We start from the raw sequence: 21,244 nt of genomic DNA, 5'->3' as shown, positions 1-21,244 counted from the left end.
ACAAGGCCTGATTCCCCTGGTTCTCACCAAGAGCTCTTTTCAGTGTAGTATATTATCTCTCCTAGCAGACGCTTGTCCCCATATCCATTAGGGTTATCCAACCCACATTATGGTGACAGCCTGCTGAAACAAGCATCTAAACTGATAATGATAGTTCATTTCGTATGGGCCACAAAGTAGCAATAACTGTCTTTAGCTTCTTGGTTGAAACCAGACCTATAATCTCAAGATAAATAGCTTTGCATGCTTTTACCAATCTCCAGAGCAAATCCATCTCCCTTGTTCCTCCACTCAGGAACAACATATGCTTAATTTTCAGACTAATGAAATGATTTCAAGGAGCTAAATACATATGATGCATTTAGCAGATTGTTATTAAGTGGATTCTTACAATGCTGATATTGTTATGTATCTGCCTGCTTGTGTTCCCATTTCGTAATTAAACATCCTCTCTGAAACACACATGGCCAGTGTGTTTATCTCAGGTTCCATTGCATTCCCCCTTGAATACTGCAACTGCCAAAGAAATTATTTTATCAATCTCTGAAACACTTTTAAAAAGTAATTGATATAGAGTTGTACACACCCAATGTTCCTATAGTCACAGGCAGGAAAACCCCAGGAATACTCAGAGTATTTAAGTAAATCTAATTTTGGATCTAATGTGAAGTACATGTTCATGGGACAGTTTTTCTCCAATTATTTTTAGATGTAGATTAAAGTTATTTAGTTATGGTTTCTTCAGACATTGTAATCTTCAACCTCATTATTTTCTTTGTTTAGGTAGCTTTGTATTTTTACAAACCCTATGTTGTCTTGAAAATTTCAATATTTGCCCTAATACTTAACTTTTCTACATCATGTTAAACATATTTTTGATCTTTGATGTGAGTTTTGTGATAATGTTATGTTTAACATGGTTTTCCTGTGTGTTATAAAAGTAAGCTTTAAAGTATGTACCCAGGGCAAGTTACTGTTTCTGCTTACCTTGATCAAAATCCAACACATGCATAGGATTGCTTATTTTTTAAGCCAATCAACATGAAATACTTAAGAGTAGTAGAACTTCTACAGTTTTCAACTCTGAGTTCTGTGAACTATATGTTTAAGGAAGAAATTTGAAACATAGTTCCTGCTTCAAGAGAATTGACTGTTGAGTTAAAAAGACAAGAGTGACAAAAAATGAAGTTGTTTTTAAAAATATTGCAAGATAATATATTACAGATGCATGCTTATGTGTGTAGTATATATAGATCCTTCTGAAGAAGATTAGAAGTGTTGGTGAGTATTAAAATGGGAAAATTTGATAGCGGCCTTGAGCTGAGAGTTTCTGGATGAGTAAGATTGGTACAGAGTAGTAGATTGTATTCTGGTTCTCAAAGAGTCTCTGCTTGTCCCAAGAGGAAGATTGTCTTTTGCTGGGCTGTTTGTGTGGGACTTTAGCATGTGACTTTCTCTGGTCAGTGAAATGTCTGTCACTTACAAAAAGACACGTTAAGGATCAGTGTATGCATTGATATGATGTCTTATCTGTGCTTGCTACACAAGTGACAATGGTTCTAAAAGCTTCTTAGTGGAATAGAACCACAGCCAACCTCTAATGGGCTCATCACAAAAAAAGAAATCGCCTTTGTTACTGTAAGACATTGAGGTCATGCAGGCATTGTTTGCTACAATACAAACTAGTCTGTCCTGAATGATGCAAACCAGTTGAAGCAGGCTTTCAAAATAACAGGGAAAATGAGATTTAAGCAGTTAGCATTGTGGTTTTATTCTATTTTTTTTTTCTTTTTTTGGATATGACAATTGGTTGTTTTCTTCAAATGTATTTATTTATATTGATTTCTTTGGCTGTGTCAGGTCTTAGTTGCAGCACGCAGGATCTTCGTTGCATCATGTGAGACCTTTCATTGTTGCTCTGCAGCATGTGGTATCTTAGTTCCCTGACCAGGGATTAAACCAGCATCCCCTGTATGCAAGTCAGATTCTTAACCACTGGACCACCAGGGAAGTCCTAGCCTTGTGTTCTTTGAGTGAAATGAAGAGTCCAGGCTAACTTTAGAGAATTTGTTTCTGCCACACACAAAAAATGGTTAATAAAATGTAATTCCTAGAGTAGGATTAGAGATAGACTAGGATCTCTACTACTAGAGTAGGATTAGACTTAGAGATAGACTAACTTTGATCTTGAAACTAAGAGTTTAAGTTGCTTAAAGATCGAGTGTACCTTTTTTTTTTCCTTTATATTCTCATTTCCTATATATGGTAGCTATTTCTTGTTGAATATACAGACACAACTAAGTTGAAACAGTAAACTGCAATGAAAATTTAGTTTGTAAAGGACCATGAAGGGGGAAAAAAAGACAAAGCTGTGATCTCTAACTGTGTCCTAAGGAGAAAAGTGGTAACACTTTGTAGAAAGGCAATCATGCGTTATAAATGGCAAAATTTTGTAAGTGAATATGCTATTCCCATGTGGAAGACAGTATTTACATCTTATGGTACTTTGACCATAAATGGTAAAATGTCTAGTGGCAATAAATAAAATAAAATGCTTCTATTTCTGTTAAGTGATTTATTCTGTTATTAATGGAAAAATGGCAAATGCAAGTATAATATAAAGATTTGTCTCTGTTACAGAATTTAAATATTATCAAGGGTATTAAGAGATAATCCTAATCAAAATATGACACGTATTTGAATGACGGTCCCCATCTGGCCAATCTGTCAGTTTTCAGTGTCAAGTCTATTGCCTCTCAGCTGTCATTCCTACTTCCTGTGGTTTATAGGGCTTCCCAGGTGGCGCTAGTGGGAAAGAACCTGCCTGCCAATGCAGGAGACAAGAGATCTGGATTCGACCCCTGCGTTGGGCATATCATCTGGAGAAGGGCATGGTAACCTGCTCCAGCATTCATGCCTGGAGAATCTCATGGACAGAGGTGCCTGGCAGGCTGTTGTCCATAGGATCACACAGAGCTGGGCATGACTGAAGTGATTTGGCATGCACACACACGGTCACCTCTGCTAGTTGTGAGCATGTGTAGGAGTGAGGCAGCCCTTCTTCTAATCTTTTCAGATCTGTAGTCATTTGAACTTACAGATGTGGTTAAAAAAAAAAAAGAAATCCTGCCTAATATTTGTATAACCCTAACTCTGTCTCCCTTCAGTCCATCATTGGACTTAATAAACTCTGAAGCTCTAGTTCTGGCCTGCATAAGTTCCAAGCACATGCAAATATAATTTTGTTTATGTCCACAGCAACACTCCTGATTATGAAGATATTAGACTCAGGGACACATAATGTTACACCTAAATTAGCATCTGCTTCATCTTACACTGTGCCGTATTGGCTGTGTCAAGAGTAAATTAATTCAATTCTGAATTCAATTTGGTAGCCAAGAGCTAAGTTACACTGAATTCCATAAGGAGCAGGAGGAAATGCCCTTTCTAGCTTGCACACTGCTTTGCCACAGGGCCTAATATCATACAGTAGAGCAGATTTCTATTTTGTGCATCTATGTGCTATTTCTGCACTTGATCCCTTTCTTCCCCACATCAGTTTTCCTTTCAAAAACAAAGGGGAAACAAATGCACTGAGTTCTTCAGAGAAGGGTCCTTTCTTTTTTAATTAATTAATTTATTTATTTTTTGGGGGGAGGGGTCCTTTCTTATTAACACTGGATGCTGTACAGATTCGGGATTCTATGTGTACCTACGAGGATGGGGGTGGGGAACACAGACTAGGGTGCACAGTGGCCTCAAGCACCAGAAGTGAAATGTAAGCCACTGCTTTCAGCCTGCACCCTGAACATCTGCAGGTTGATTGCTGAGTGTCCCAGTAAAAAGGTCACGTGTCTGAGAGTGGAGACCCTGATACTGATTGGCTGGAGAGTGGAGAGAGATGCAGAAATCTTGACTTGGAATTCTGTCTTTAGACTTGAGATGTTATGTGGCCACATGCTTTCTCAGATTTCTGGCAGCTTGCCTTTTAATAGCAGCTTTTTAGCTCTAAATGCTTTTCTTTGTGATGACCAGCCCCACGAATGAAATGAGTATAGTATTCATGATTTTCAGGGATGTGCATCTGGGATACCAAAAAGCCCTCCCAAGGCCAGGGTGGTGTGCATTAGCCAGCCTTGGGCTGTGTGCAGGGCTGTGATTAGGGGCACCTAAAGAGCCCCACCTCCTCCCCTCCTGAATTCACATCCTGTCCCTCTCCTGCCTCTGTTCCAGCAGTAAAATCTTAGCCCCACATGAAAGACTGAGGGGCTGTGACAAGAGAGAGGAGTGTGAGGCATGTATTTCTGAGCTGTGCATCCTAGACCTGATACTTGATCCTTCTGTGTTCTGCAGTCATGGATTTATTTGTTTATATGTAGAGACTTAGGTGTAATGTCCAATAGGAAAGGAAAACAAAAAAGCATACTCTTTAGTGGCCTTAATCCTTTGGGAAAAAGCAGGAGACCTAGACTCAGAAAACCTAAGTGTTATAGTCTCAACATTACCACTCAATAGTAACATGACCTGGGGTTAGTGGTCTCTGTTGGATTGCTTATTTACTATTAAATAAAAGGTTATTGTAAAGAGTTATTGGCATGCTGTTCAGGTCATACGTGTTGCATGGGTACAGTTCATAAACATGGGAATTTATACCTGTGTGGGAAGACTGTGATGGAAACTCTCTTTTAGCACTAAATGGGACCATTGGTACACTGTTGGTGGAAATGTAAACTGGTGTAGCCACTATGAGGAATAGTATGAAATTCCCTCAAAAAATTGAAGCTAAAAATAGAACTACCAGATAATCCAGCAGTTCCTCTTTGGGGATATACCTTCAGGCATATGAAAAATGAAAATGAAAACACTAATTTGAAAAGATGTTGCTGTTGTTTAGTCACTAAGTCCTGTCCTACTCTTTTGTGACCCCATGGATTGTAGCCCACCAGGCTTCTCTGTCCATGGGATTTCCCAGGTAAGAATACTGGAGTGGGTTGCCATTTCCTTCTCCAGGGGATCTGTCTGAACCAGGCGTGGAATCTGCATCTCTTGCAGATTCTTTACCACTGAGCCACCTGGGAAGCCCCAGTTTGAAAAGATACATGCCCTTAATGTTCATAGCAGCATTGTTTGTGATGGCCAAGCCATGGAAGCAACCTGTGTCCATCAACAGGTGATGCATAAAGAAGAGGTGTTAAACATACATATGCACAGGAATATTATTTAGCTATAAAATATTGAAATTTTGCCATTTGCAACAACATGTATGAATCTGGAAAGTATTATGTTTAGGGAGAAAGTCAGAGAAAGGCAATATTGCATATTGTCACTTATATGTGGAATGGCATATTGTCTTTTATATGTGGAATCTAAAAAATAAAAGAATGACTATAGCAAAAAAATAAAAAAGAAAGAAACAAAGAGAAAAATGAAAGAAAAATGCAGACAGCTGCACCCACAATGTAGCAGACTGGATATTCATGTGAAACCATTTGAAAGTGACTCTTTGCTATTGGGCACATGATAGCTGTTCAAAAATGTTATTTTTTTCCCCTTTATTTTTCTTTGATTTTTTTGTAATCTCTCACTACAACCTTTTTACTTCTTAATAGCCACTTTGTTTAATCAACATTTTCGTTTCATTCACCCTAAGGAAAATATAGGGCAGTTCACAGTATGGTTTTTAACCAAGCAGTATTGCCTTTTTGTATTAAAAAGCTTCTTCCTTTAAAGAGGCCAGTGATGACTGTCCCTTTAATTTTATCTGTCACCAAGCATGATCTTGAAAATCCAATATGGAGCTAAGAACATGCTGGTAAATACATAAAAGATAGGATTTTATTATTAAGATCATGACAAGAGAGTAGGTGGAGAAAGGGGAGATGATAAAACAGTAGATAATTCACTTTTTCAAAAATCCTTCTCCTCTAAGAAGTGGAAACTACAGTATTTGATATCAGTACTTTAAATATTATCTAGTGAGCACTCCATAAAGTCTCTGCATGGTTGAGAGGCAGTATGAGTTTTCACAATGTGGTCCCCATGCTTGCAGCATCACCTGGGAAGTTGTAAATTCTCTGACATCTCTCCAGATCAACTGAATCAGAAACCTTGGGTGTAAGGTTCAGAATTCTGTGTTTTTAATGAGACAGTGTTTTCTTCATGTTTTGCTAGTGTAATCTAAAATTTGAGAATCTCTGATATAGAAAAATATGGATTTGGCCCTAACTTATCTTGGTTCAGTCATTTCAAAGGTTTCTTTCCTGAATGGAAAAATAAGAACTTTTGACTCGATATCTAAGCCATTATCATGTCAGTCCTCTGTGATTCTTTGCATGTGATTGGTTCATAGGCAATGAAGAAGAGATTCTCCTGGGCCCTGGAATGGTTCTTTGAATCTGAAACCCCACTCCTAGACAATGTCTGGATTCTTAAAGATCATTACAAGAATCTGTGTGATAGATTAAATTCTATAAATGCCAATGAAATAGATTCAAGTCTTTTCCCCAACTGTATGCTTGACCCCAACAGATGGTCTCTAAATAAAAACCAGTTCAATTATGAATGAATTAGGAACTTTTTGTGTGTTTACAAGCAAGGACATGCATGCATGATTCTAGCTACCAGGAGTGCTAGAGATAGATCAGGCAGGGACTTGATCCAAACTCAATACTGTGAGTTAAAAGTCTTTATCAGTTCTTCCGGGAAAGCTCTTTCCGTGACCTCTGGAGAGCTGAGAATGGAAATAAAGCTCTCTATGTCCTGGGGTTTATGGAACGTTTATGAGGCTGCAACTCGGGAGTATTTTCTCCTCTTTTCAGGAGGAAGAATATTTTTCTGAGTAGGTTGGGTTGAAAGGATGAGTGATGAGGAGAACTCATATGCTTGTAATTTAAAGAAGAGTTAAGTTTAGAAGGAAAGGAATAGAAAGGAAAGGAATAGAACAGCCAGAAAACTGGATGGTTAAAGGTACATAGAACCACAGGATAGGACCTAACCTGAGAATAAGAGGAGTCAAGGAGAGGGGGCTTGGGGTTCACACCTCTTCCATGTCTGAGTTTGCACATCAGCGTGGCACTGGTCACTGAGTGCCCTTCCATGTTTGCAGAGCACTTTCACGTTTGTTCAGCTGAAATGAAGCACTTGCCTTCTCTTATTTGCTTTTGTTTCCTTAATTAGAAAGGCCTCTGGACTTCTCTGGTGGCTCAAACAGTAAAGCCTCTGCCTACAACACGGGAGACCCAGGTTCAATCCCTGGGTCGGAAAGATCCCCTGGAGAAGGAAATGGCAACCCACTCCAGTGTTCTTGCCTGGAGAATCCCATGGATGGAGGAGCCTGGTGGGCTATAGTCCATGGAGTGCGAAGAGTCGGACACAACTGAGCAACTCCACTTTCACTTTCACTTTCTGGCTTAAATATAGAATCACTATAAAGAAGCTTGGTTTGATGTAAAAGCAGAACCATATTCTTTTTTTAAATTAATTTTTATTGGAGTATAATTGATTTACATTGTTGTGTTAGTTTCGGGTGTATGGCATAGTGAATTAGTTATATATATGTATATTCACTATTTTTTAGACTCTTTTCCCATATAGATCATTACACAGTATTGAAAAGAGTTCCATGTGCTCTACAGTAGATTCTTATTAGTTGTCTATTTTGTGTATAGTAGTTATTTATGTCAGTCCCAAACTCCTGGTTTATTCCTTTCCTCCTTTTCCTCTTGAGATAAGTTTCATTTCTACATCTGTGAGTCTGTTTCTGTTTTGCAAATAAGTTTATTTGTACCATTTTTTAGGATTTCACATATAAGCAAGTCATATGATACCTGTTTTTCTGTGTCTGACATACTTCACACAGTATGAGAATTTCTAGGTCCATCCATGTTGCCACAAATGGCATTATTTCATTCTTTTTTATGGCTGAGTAATATTTCATTGTATATTGTACCACATCTTCTTTATCTGCTCATCTGTCGATGGACGCTAAGGTTGCTTCCATGTCCTGGCTATTGTAAATAGTGCTTCAGTGAACAGTGGGGTGCATGTATCTTTTTAAATTATGATTTCCTCTGGATATATGCCCAAGAGTGGGATTGCTGGATCATAACCTTAAGACGGATAAGGTAATATGTCTGCCTTTGGTTTGATCCTGTCATCAAGTTGATGATGTTGAGGAGGAGGAAGGAAAGAAGGAGTATGATGATGTGTGTGGTGGTAATCAAGATGTAAATAACACTTATTTGGGGCCCCGATTATGTGGCAGGCCTTGTGCCCACAGTTTTGTGAAGTGGATCATAGTTGCTTCTATCCTTAGATATATAAACTAAGGGTCAAGGAAGTGAAGCCACTGGCTAGTGTCACACAGTGCTAGTGTCTGGACAGGAGGTGCCATGGCTCGGTTTCAAACCTGTGTGGCTCCATGGCTAAAGATCTAGCTGCTCTAGCAGGCTGCTTCCCTTCAAAAAAAAGGTACTTCTGGATTAAAGTGTCCTAGTGTATACTTACTTGTGTTGTTTTGGTTACAACAGAACATGGGAATAAAAGCAAAGGTAACAAGCACATGGGCTTCAGCAGAATGAAAGGAACAAAAGTGCAGTAGTGCCATTTAGTAACATTTCTAGAAACTTTGTTTCAATGAAAGAGCTCCTTAATTGGGGCAAATTCAAGTCTGCATAGTCATTGTGATACAGTGGTTTAACTATATTAGTCTCTTACATGTAATTATTGCTTTCAGTACTTTTGCCTATCTTTTGCTAAGCAGATACTATTGAAGGAATCTGATCCCACACCAAGGATGTTTATAGCCTCTCCCCTCCCGGCTTTTCCCCTGCAATTCACTCTGCACTCCATGGAGCCAAAGAAATCCCTCCTGAACATAGAATTTAACTAAGTTTCACCAATGCTTAGTGTTTATTATGTGCAGGAGACTGGGTCTACTCCTGTGACTTCTTAGTCTACATTGTTCAGAGATGGCGTGTATTCCCTCGCAAATGAAAAGTCAACTCTGCTTGGCTAGTAAAACTGCACCCCAACACCATCCGCCACCCACTTTCCATTGAGTCTGATTTTCTACAATCCCCAGCGTGTATCCTTCACTCTAGTGACACAGGATATTTTTTCTCTTTATATTTAAGATGACTGGTGTCTATAGTTCTGTCCTATTTTTGCATAAAAATCATCCTTACACTCCAAAGTGGGAGCATGCTTCTCTCCTTCATCTCTTCTGGATGGAGTTTTAGACACAGTTCCTGTCCTACTTCCTCCCTGATTTTTGGCGGTCATTCTCTTGCCTAAACTCATATCACACTGTTTATCCTAATGATACCCCCTTGTTGTCAACTTCATGATTTCAGTGTCAGTGTTATTGCCAAACTGGGCTGTTGTTTGAAGAGTCTCTGTCTCTCTTATAATGGAGCTTCCCAGTCTTTCATGTGTGTATGAATCACCTTCAAAAATGCAGACTCTCATTCACTCAGTCTGGATTGGAACCTGAGATTATACATTCTAAAGAGCTCCCGGGTAGTAGCAGGGCGGCTCGCCTACAAACCACACTTTGGGTATCAGCACACTGCTTTGTATCCTTAACACAGCTAACACAAATGGTGTTGAGAATAGTGTTAGTGAAAGTAAAAGTGTTAGTCACTCAGTCATGTCTGACTCTTTGTGATTCCATGGGCTATAACCTGTCCTACCAGGCTCCTCATCCATGAAATTTTCCAGGCAAGAGTACGGGAGCAGGTTGCCATTTCCTTCTCCAGGGGATCTTCCTGACCCAGGGATTTAACCCTGGCCTTCCACTTTGCAGACAGATTCTTTACCATCTGAGTCACCAGGGAAGCCCCTGGTTGAGAATAATAGGTGCTCAATAAATGTTATCAATTAAACAAATGTGAGGGATTTCATCTTAAAAAGTCAAATTGTCAGTAGATGAAAACTAGTATTTTGAATTCTTATTATTATGGTAATTAATGATAAAGAGCTCCATAAAGTTTACTTCTTAGAGTAAATTTGATCACATATGTCAAAAAATGGCAAGGTGATACAGAGATGAAACATCCTAAGTCGATCTTGTGTTTCCTTTCCCCTCCTAATGGTAGCAAGAAGACATTTAAAAACTGACCTTTGGGAACGGCTTGTGACAAACGGGGCTTCCCTGGTGTATCAGATGGTAAAGAATCTGCCTACATTGCAGGAGACCAGAGTTTGATCCCTGGGTTGGGAAAATCTCCTGGAGAAAGGAATGGCAACCCTTCCAGTATTCTCGGCTGGAGAATTCCAAGGACAGAGGAGCCTGGTGTACTACTGTCCATGGGGTCGCAAAGAGTCAGACACAACTGAACACTAGCACTTTCAATTCCCTACTTTTCTTGTGGCAAACTCAAGGCTGCTCACCATATTGAAATCAGCCTAGTGAGAATGGATGAGGGATGCTTTACCTTCTTCATTCCACTCCTTATTCATTCTCTGGTATCACTACTTTTCTGCTGGTCTTTTCCTGCCACTTGCCCTGTGCTTCCCTGGGGTCATTTTCAGCCCTCTGGAGTCATTATGTGTAAGGATTAAACATTTCCTCTCTCATCTTTCCACTCGCAGTTTCTATGAAACAATGTTTCCTATGATCATATCACCAGTGTAGTGTTTGATGTAGAAATGGAACCCACTATGTGTACAGAGAGCTAACAGCTAGGGAGCAATGTCTTTTTTTCCTTTTCACACCCTCACAGCAACAGAAATGTGACAAATCAGTGCTACTCTTTTATGGTATCTGCTGTATTCACCTGCTTATTGTAAGGTCAAATTTTTCTTTAAATATTATCTTTTACTTAATGTATTTTAATATACATTTTATTACTACCATGAATAGAAAAACCAGTATAATGTGCTGTAAATAAGAGGAAAATGTTAAAAATAATAAATTTGATGAAAACAAATATTATTGACGTTTGGATAGACAAAATTTGTCTCAGAAGACTCAGAGCATGAGGGCTGATTTATTTGTTAAAATTGGAGATTGGTGAGTGGAAGTAGTATTAAATACATAAGAGACTAGAAGTGACTTTCTCTTTGATCAAAACACTGCAAGAAAATATGGTACCCATTATTATATTCAATGATATACAAGGCTGTGATACTGTACCATCACCAGTATCTCTCTTACATGTAGGAATGTATGGTAGGAAACATACTTCTGGATCACAGGGATTGAGGTAATCTGTGAAAATGTTGACTTCACAAGAAAAGAAGGAAATGTGTTTTTACTTAAGCTTGACATTAATCATTTAAATCCAGAATGTGCTTTATGTCTTTCTTTGTGTCTTGCAGACAAGCACAGGAAACAGTCTGAATGAATTTTCTTTCTTTCCTTTCTCTTTCTTTTCTTGGGCCTCAAAATTACAAGCACCATGATGAAAAATTTAGTATAAAGTAGAATAAACAATACTTATTCAGAATGTATGATCTAGGAAAAAGCTCTCTGGTCAACTCAGGTTAAGCCAGGCTGGTAGCTTACCTGGTCCAATAACACAGTAGGTTCAACTACAGTCTATAATTCTATAATTTGAGGCAAAATATACATTAAAAGTAACATGGTCTAAGTACTACTGTAACGTGGAAAGGTGATCCACCTCAGTTACTTTGGGGAATACAATTCAGTCAAAGTAAATAAACGAGAAGGTAGCTAGGAGATCAGGTCAGTCAGTCCTAATGAAAATAACCATGAATATTCATTGGAAAGACTGATGCTGAAGCTGAAGCTCCAGCACTTTGGCCACATGATGCAAAGAGCTAACTCATTGGAAAACTCCCTGATGCTGGGAAAGATTGAGGGCAGAAGGAGAAGGGGCTGACAGAGCAGAGGCTGAGATGTTTGGATGGCATCATCGACTCCATGGACATAAGTTTGGGCAAACTCTGGGAGATGGTGAAGGACAGGGAAGCCTGGCATGATGCAGTCTACTGGGTCGCAAAGAGTCAGACATGACTGAGTGACTGAACAACAACAAATAAAGGAGAAAAATAGAAAACTAGTTCTGCAGCAAGTTTGTTTTACAATCAGAGTCATAAACTAATATTTTCACAGGGAAAGGAAATCAGAGGAGAGGGGATGAATGGGATTCCAGGCTTCCTTTCCTCATATTCTTGAGGATGATTTCTGTATTTTATTATTGCCCCGTAGAGATAGATAGATTTAGATGTAGGGCATCCCAGGTGGCTCAGTGATAAAAGAATCTGCCTGCCAGTACAGGGGATGTGGGTTCAATCCCTGGGTTGGGAAGATCCCCTGGAGGAGGGAATGGCAGCCTATGCCAGTGTTGTTGCCTGAAAATTCCCATAGATAAAGGAGCCTGGCAGACTGTAGCCCATGGGGTTGCAGACAGTAGGACATGACTGAGCACATACGTGGTTATAGATGTGTATTTAGATCTATCAATGTAGATATATTGAATATATGTCTACAGATAGACTTTCAAGGCCCCCCTTCTGCCTCTCTAGCTCTTATCTGTGTCCATGACTTGATGACTGAGTAAAACAGGACTGTTTTTCTGTTTGTTTGGCCAACTACTTATAGATGACGTTTTTAATAAGTCGGGCTTGTTTCATCTTTCTTCTCTTCTCTTCCTTCTCTTTCCCCCTTATAGGCATAGCCAGACAGGTTTTTAAGTACTAATGATGATTAGTTCATTTAAACCAGCACAGATCAACAATGGGTTTGAAATGTTAATCAGATGAAGGCCTTATTGCTAAACAGCCCACAGAATAGCAAATGAACCAGGAAAGGAAAGCAAGGAGAAAAAGAGGCTGAGCGGAGATTTGACACAAGCATTTTCAGCTGCTGGGCCTCTTTGATGTGTGAGGGGCACAGATGCACTGCTCTTCTCCTGAGAGGACCCTCCTTGTTACAATAGTGTGCTGATTAACATCACTTCACTCTTCCCCTTGAGGAGCAAGGCTGGCTCTTCGTCATTCTCTCATTGGGCATCATGGGGCCCCCTTCTCTTTCCTGCTAGTAGGAAACTGTCATTCAGGGTCTCTCCCCGTCATCTGAAAGCTCAGGTTCACAGAAAACCCATCTTCTTTCTGTCATCACAGCCCGAAGTGTATGTCTTAGGATGAGGTCATTTACATCCTTTTATGTAAAGGATAGAGTAGATTAAACCATGAATGCCAAGTATATACATGAGGATGGTACTTTAGAGGCAGTGGACAAACTGGTTAGGTCAAGGAAACCACCCCCACCCACCCCCATCCCCACCCCCCCACCCCCTGCCTGCCAATCCAACACACACAGTATTGGAGCTATGTTCTAGAGCAGACCTGTCCAGCAGAACTTCCTGCAATGATGGAAATGTTCTGTTTGTGCTGTCCAGTGTAGTAGCCACTAGTCACATGCTGATGAACATCCAAAATGTGACTAGTGCTACAGAAAAAAAAAAAAAAGAATTTTAATTAATTTCAATGTAAATCACTCCATATATGTGACATTGGTTGTCATATTGGAGAATGTGTCCCTATGAGGGCCCAGAGCCTTGCGCCTGAAGAGTGGCCTGAAGACCAGCTGCATTAACACCACCTGGGGACTGGTTAGTAACGAAATATCTCAGACTCTACCCTAGACTTTCTGTATTGAGTTAGGATATTCCTCTCAGGTAATTTGTGAGCATATTCAATTTTGAGAAGGCTTGTTCTGGAACATGTGTTGAACCCTCGATGTACTAAATCTGACAGTTTTCATCAAATGACAAAATAATGATTCTTAACCATCTAGTTGTTTCCCTTTCAAAAGTACTTTGTGTTTTGGGGAACCTCTTAGATGGAATTGGGATCTGATGTCTGATGAAGCAATGGTGTTGGCCTTTCAAAGAAAATGGAAATCTGTGGGAAAATATTAGGCATTTATTAGGTTTTCAAGTTACAAGGTTGACTAACTAGCATTTGTACAGTCCTTCACCATTTACAGAGAGAGCACTTTTATGTATGTTATGTTAGATGGGTATTTTATCCCAATTTGAAGTGTGAGGAAATGGTCTTGGAGGGTTTATCCCTTGGGCATAGTGACTGAATGTAGTTATACAACCAGTGAGTGACATATTTATGGTCCAATTCCAGACCTTCTGCTTCTTGGGGCTTTCTGTTCTATAGCAAAATGGAAGGAGATCACATCTCTTTGAGAATCTCACAGTGATAGAATTTGGGAACTAGTTGGATGAGACAATTTTAAGCCTATGTCCAAGCCATAAAAAGAAAATAAGACTATTGGTCCTTCTTTCTTGTTTCTCTCAATATAAAATGTCTTCGATGTTATAGCTGCTATAGACATTTGGGTTTTATATCTCATTTACATATAATCAATTACATGTCACTTTTCTTACTCTTATGAAGAGTGATATATTGTGATTTTTTAAATAATGTTGAGAGTTATTTAAAAAGTCAATTGCATTTTATTCAACAGGTATTTCAAGTAGTTTCCAGATGAGAAAAACTCAGAAAGCTGTAACTCTAGTTTACCAAGTTACTAAAGGTCATTGTTGTCACATTCAATTTCAGGAAAATGAGAGCTGGGCAAGTTTTTTAAGTCTGAAAGAGGAAATTTATGGGTCTATAAATAAAATGCCAAAATCAATAAACTTACAGAATTTGTTACCTCAAGAGTTGTATAGGCGGATATGATAGTGACAATTAAACATATGTATATAAATTCATTGATGACAATTCAAGATTGGACTATTAGATAAGTATAGCACTATTTGGATATGTGCCTCATATATAAATGCTGATGTGACAGGACAAGAATTTTTTTCCCCTATAAATCATCCTGAATTGCCTCTGTCAAATTTAATTACTTGGATAAATATACCATGAATCTGACTTTGTGGTACTTCTTATGGTCCCAGTAAAGGTTCTAATACAAATTAAATATTTTGTTATTTTAATATATGCCAGAGAATTATACTTATTAAGCTTGCAGAAAGGTTTCTGATTTTGGTTCCCACCATCAAAACTTAAATTGGCAGATTCCTCAGTATTTTTTCATATCCTTCTCACATCACACATAGAAATTGATCAGAATTATTTCCGTATTATTTATAGTAGTAGAGTTAGTCGCTCAGTTGTATCTGACTCTTTGTGACTCCATGGACTGTAACCCACCAAGTTCTTCTGTCCATGGGATTCTCCAGGCAAGAATACTAGAGTGGGTTGCCATTCCCTTCTCCAGAGAGCCTTCCGAATCTATGGATCTAACCCAGTCTCCTGCATTGCAGGCAGATTCTCTACCACCTGAGCTACAGGAAAGTCCCGTATTGTTTGTGGTTCTTCCTAAATCTCTTACCAACCTTGCTTTATCGCCACACAATCCTTTGATTAACACATCACTCTGACATTTGTACGGTTCCCTCACTCCAGTACAGAGAGGGTATCCCCCACCAACACAGCAGGACTTTAGTGAAACAAGATGAGACCTTAATGACAGGTTTAATGAGGAGAAAGCCCAGTCTTCATTTCTTGCTGCTTCTCCAGCTGTAGGGTGATGTCTGGTGATTTGCAATACACCAATGCTTTACTTTCCATCTGCTGCTGTCACCAGCACTGCTTTTGTTAGGCAGCTCTCTGCCGGTTGCCTTGTTCCTCTGTGACATACTAGCTCTGAGAAAATGCAGATGTCAAACTCAGGTATCCCCTCTGCTTCTGCTAGAGAGAAATATCTTAAGAAGGGTATGGTACTAGCTTTACTGAATAATTGGGGTTAAAAAGGTAATCTATTTCTGATTTTCTAAAATAACACACTGTACATATTACTCATTTCTCTTAAAATGTTGGCAAAGATTACATTCTGCTTTTCATTATATCCCTCTGTGTTCATCTATAAATTTTGTAAAGGTGTCCAAGGGATGAAAATTAGCATTCCCTCTTTCTTTCCCTAGAATATAAAATTTGCAGCCAAGCACTTATTTTTTAAGGTTTGATATTGGGTAGAAAGAAGCAGTATAGTTGTGTAACCTCATCATCTACTTAACCTCTCTGTGCCTCAGTTTCTTAATCTGTAAAATGGAGATAATATTTACCTCATCAGATCTGTGGCAAAAATAAATGACGGCTGTCTTTTCACCTTACTTATAGTTTCCTTTGTTGTGCAAAAGCTTTTAATTTTCACTAGGTCCCATTTGTTTATTTTTGCTTTTATTTCCAATATTCTGGGAGGTGGGTCATAGAAGATCTTGCTGTGATTTATGTCAGAGAGTGTTGGGGAGAAAATAATAGCAAATGAGGAAACAGAAAAAGGATTAATCTCAAAAATATACAAGCAACTCCTGAAGCTCAATTCCAGAAAAGTAAATGACCCAATCAAAAAAATGGGCCAAAGAACTAAACAGACATTTCTCCAAAGAAGACATACAGATGGCTAACAAACACATGAAAAGATGCTCCACATCACTCATTATCAGAGAAATGCAAATCAAAACCACAATGAGGTACCATTACACGCCAGTCAGGATGGCTGCTATCCAAAAGTGTACAAGCAATAAATGCTGGAGAGGGTGTGGAGAAAAGGGAACCCTCTTACACTGTTGGTGGGAATGCAAACTAGTACAGCCACTATGGAGAACAGTGTGGAGATTTCTTAAAAAACTGGAAATAGAACTGCCATATGACCCAGCAATCCCACTTCTGGGCATACACACTGAGGAATCCAGATCTGAAAGATACACGTGCACCCCAATGTTCATCGCAGCACTGTTTATAATAGCCAGGACATGGAAGCAGCCTAGATGCCCATCAGCAGATGAATGGATAAGGAAGCTATGGTACATATACACCATGGAATATTACTCAGCCGTTAAAAAGAATTCATTTGAATCAGTTCTAATGAGATGGATGAAACTGGAGCCCATTATACAGAGTGAAGTAAGCCAGAAAGATAAAGAACATTACAGCATACTAACACATATATACGGAATTTAGAAAGATGGTAACGATGGCCCTATATGCAGGGCAGAAGAAGAGACGCAGAAGTACAGAACAGACTTTTGAACTCTGTGGGAGAAGGTGAGGGTGGGATGTTTCGAAATAACAGCATGTATATTATCTGTGGTGAGACAGACCACCAGCCCAGGTGGAAGGCATCAGTCAAGTGCTCGGGCCTGGTGGGCTGGGAAGACCCAGAGGAATCGGGTGGAGAGGGAGGTGGGATGGGAGACCGGGATGGGGAATACGTGTAACTCTATGGCTGATTCATATCAATGTATGACAAAACCCACTGAAAAATAAAAAATTTAAAAAAATAAATAAATAAATGATGGTATTACATGAAAATAATTAAGACACTGTTTCTATCATATAGCAAGTAAAAATAAATTTTATATATCACTCTTAAGAGTATTTACAAATATTCTCTAATGATCAAGTGTTTGTTCAATTTTAGAGAAGATGAATTTTATGGCTAAGACCTCTTCAGTCATGTTTTATTACAAAATTATAATCCCTCAGTGACTGGAAAGAAACTCATAACTCAGCAAATTCAGCTGGCATATTATAAAACCTTGAAAACCTTAGGGAAACCATTTCTCACCAATAAGCTGGTTAAATAGCAGAAACAGGAGCTGCTATTTTAGGCTATAAATGGAAGATACACCGACCTTCAAGCCAATAAATGATGTTTTCCTGAGACAATCATTTTACACTAGTTATCTTATGTTAGTAAATATCCATTATAGATTAATGAGAAATAAAATCTTATCTTGAGTAGGGTTATCATTTCATGGCATAAAAGTCTTAAATGGATTCTTTGAAAAGGCAATATGCTCTGTTATTCTCCGGCTTATTTAGTAAAGTGATAAATATTGAATAGTCATGGCTTATATGGGTTTTCAAATGACATATATATGAACTATTATTATTCTTGATTTCTAGACACTTGAAGTCCAAGCCTGAAGTCTTGATGATCTTCATAACCAAGTCTCACCAAACACACACACAGAGACACACATATACAATATAACTCTACACATTAGATTCTGAATATTTATTGAATGTCAGGATAATCCTTTAAATTTTGAATGTGTTTCTTAATCACCTTTTTCCTTTCTGTGTCATTGTTCATTTGGTAAATATTCACGCAACACCTACCATGCAATGCAGATGGTTAAACCTTTTTTTCTTGTTCTTCTTTCTTTCTTTCTTCTTCTTAATGAATGATGAAACTGGAGCCTATTATACAGAGTGAAGTAAATCAGAAAGAAAAACACCAGTACAGTATATTAATGCATATATATGGAATTTAGAAAGATGGTAATGATGACCCTATATGCAAGACAGCAGAAGAGACACAGATGTAAAGAACAGACTTTTGGATTTGGTGGGAGAAGGTGAGGCTGGGATGGTTTGAGAAAATAGCATTGAAATATGTGTATTATCATATACACATATGATATGAAATAGATCGCCAGTCCAGGGTCGATGCATGAGACAGGGTGCTCAGGGCTGGTGCACTGGGATGACCCAGAGGGATGGGATGGGGAGGGAGGTGGGAGGGGGGTTCAGGATGGGGGACACATGTACACCCACGGCTGATTCATGTCAATGTATGGCAAAAACCACCACAATATTGTAAAGTAATTAGCCACCAATTAAAATAAATTAATTTTAAAAAAAGGAATATTAGTAGACTAAACCATACTTCACTTCTGCCTTTAGTCATGACCCTTTCTGCATCTGCTACACTTTCTACCTCTCTCGCTTTGTCACCACCATCTAGCCACAAGCTCATGGTGCTGGTAAGAATGAAATCTGCCTGCACATGACTTTTATGTCCTCTCCTTTTCTCACTCCCAGCACTGTTTCCTGCTATTCAAGAGTTTTAAAACTTGTTTCCACTATCTTACTATGTTAGAATCACCTCTTCAGTGAGGCCTTTCCTGGATCCATAATGTACTTTCTGGGGACCCAGGTACTCTCTACTTCTGCTTTTTCTTTTTTCTAAACAGAGTCTAATGCATCATAGGCACCCAACTGTTATTAACAGCAGTGATAATGAAATTGCCAAAGCAAACAAAAATTCATCCCTTCACTCTGTGTAGTTCATCTTTTCCACTTTATTTGATCAAATAATCTTACTAGTCTATTTCACTTTATTTTCAAAGAAACTTTCTATTTGGTTTTTGGTTCCCAAGTGCCATGTAGTATTGTTTGGGTTCCCAAAGCTGACAAGAAAGTATAAGTAGGACCAGTTATTATTTGATTTAAAGATATAAAAATAAAAGAAACTTACTATTGATACATATAAAATACTTCAAGCTCTTGTGCTTTTTTATAAACTAGATACTCTTGTTGTTGTCGTTTAGTCTCTCAGTCGTGTCCGACTCTTTGCCACTCCACGCACTGTAGCCCACCAGGCTTCTCTGTCCCTGGAATTTTCCAGGCAAGAATACTGGAGTGGGTTGCCATTTCCTTCTCTGGGAAGTCTTCCCAACCCAGAGATCAAACCTGAGTTTTGTGCCACCTGGGAAGCCACAGGTACTTTTAGGAAGGTTCAGTTCAGTTCAGTTGCTCAGTCATGTCCGACCCTTTGCGACCCCATGAATCGCAGCACACCAGGCCTCCCTGTCCATCACCAACTCCCAGAGTTTACTCAAACTCATGTCCATCGAGTCAGTGATGCCATCCAGCCATCTCATCCTCTGTCATCCTCTTCTCCTCCTGCCCCCAATTCCTCCCAGCATCAGGGTCTTTTTCAATGAGTCAACTCTTCGCATGAGGTGGCCAAAGTATTGGAGTTTCAGCTTCAGCATTTAGGAAGGTAGATTATCTCCTTTAGGTCTATTTATTAAACCTACCTTACAAATAAGGAAACCAAAGTTCACTGTAGGGAATTATGTAGACCTGGCATCTTAACCAAGGTCTCCTGACTTCAAAGCTTGCCCCAGTGATTCTCAAAGTGTAGTCCCTGAGTCTCCTAAAGTATGTTTAAATATTCCAACTCTCAAATACTACCTGCAGGAGACTCTTATTCAAATAAGCTTGACATACAATCTTAGGACTTCAGTTTGAGAAATTAACTCTCCTGTTTATATTTTGAGTTTGAAGTTAAAACCAACGAATTTTACTGTAAAACAATTTGAGAATGTTCAGCCCCCAACCTGATGAGCCCTGTAACATTTTGGTTAAATATTAACTTCAAAGACATCATGCTATTGGAGGAGAATGTGTTATTGCCACTTTCCAAGCCTGAGACAGTCGTAGTGCCTGCAGTCATTATAACTCTATTGCATTTTAAAAATAATATAGTATAATTACAAAATATATGCCTGTTTTTTCTACTGACATTTTAATATGCACAATAATGAAGGGCCTAGAATAACCCAAATATATAATATGATACTTTCATCTGTGGACTTAGGTAAGTCAAGAGTAGCTACTGTTAAGATTAGGGTTATTGCATAAGAGGAGAGCTGAAAGAACATGGGAGGTTGTAAAACCACTCCTAAAGAAGCATTTTGCCCTTAGAGAAAGAGGGACCAAGAAAATAATTACATGGGAGGCCAATGATGAATGAATGAGCCTGAGGACAGGAGAGACAGAAAAGAACATGCCATGTTAATCTGTGTCTTCTGGCTCATATTAAAGGCTCAATAATTGGAAGTTGAATGAATAAATGAACAAATGAATCATGGCAAATTTTAAAATGAAAAGTCAAAGAAAATGAAAGAAAGCAAAAAGATTGAGTAACTAAAAGGATGAGAAGTAGGAATCATGGAGAGGGTGAAGAAAATTGATGATCATGGACAAAGGAGTTAACCCTGAATAGACACAAAGAAGGAAGAAGAAGAAAAGTCCTGGCAGGAATGCTTCTGTTTGGGTTCTCCGCAGACAGAAGGTATTTCTGTTCTCAAGCAGTTCTTTGTAATAGCGTTTTGCATATGAAAATCTAGTTAAGCTAACGAGGTCCTTAATTAGGGCTTTTATTATCCTTTAATTCCTTGCTTAAAGAAAAATGATTGCAAAACTCATCTTTATGATTTAGGAAACTAATCTTTCATTTTTGAGGTGTTTCTTTCCCTTTTCACTGATATTACAAGAAGAGAAACAAAACCCACAGAATGATGCAAAACTTTTCAGTAGTAATGAACCCACATATTAGAATTGTCATGAACTACAGAAGTGTTCTGTATTAGTTTTGACCTCTTCTGTGGTTCTTAATTCAACAAGGACCTATGGGGGCCAAGTGTAAGATTCTACTATCTCCTGCAAG

This window comes from Muntiacus reevesi, chromosome 8 (assembly GCF_963930625.1).
Source record: "Muntiacus reevesi chromosome 8, mMunRee1.1, whole genome shotgun sequence".
Lineage (NCBI taxonomy): Eukaryota > Metazoa > Chordata > Mammalia > Artiodactyla > Cervidae > Muntiacus > Muntiacus reevesi.
This window is presented reverse-complemented; position numbering follows the sequence as displayed.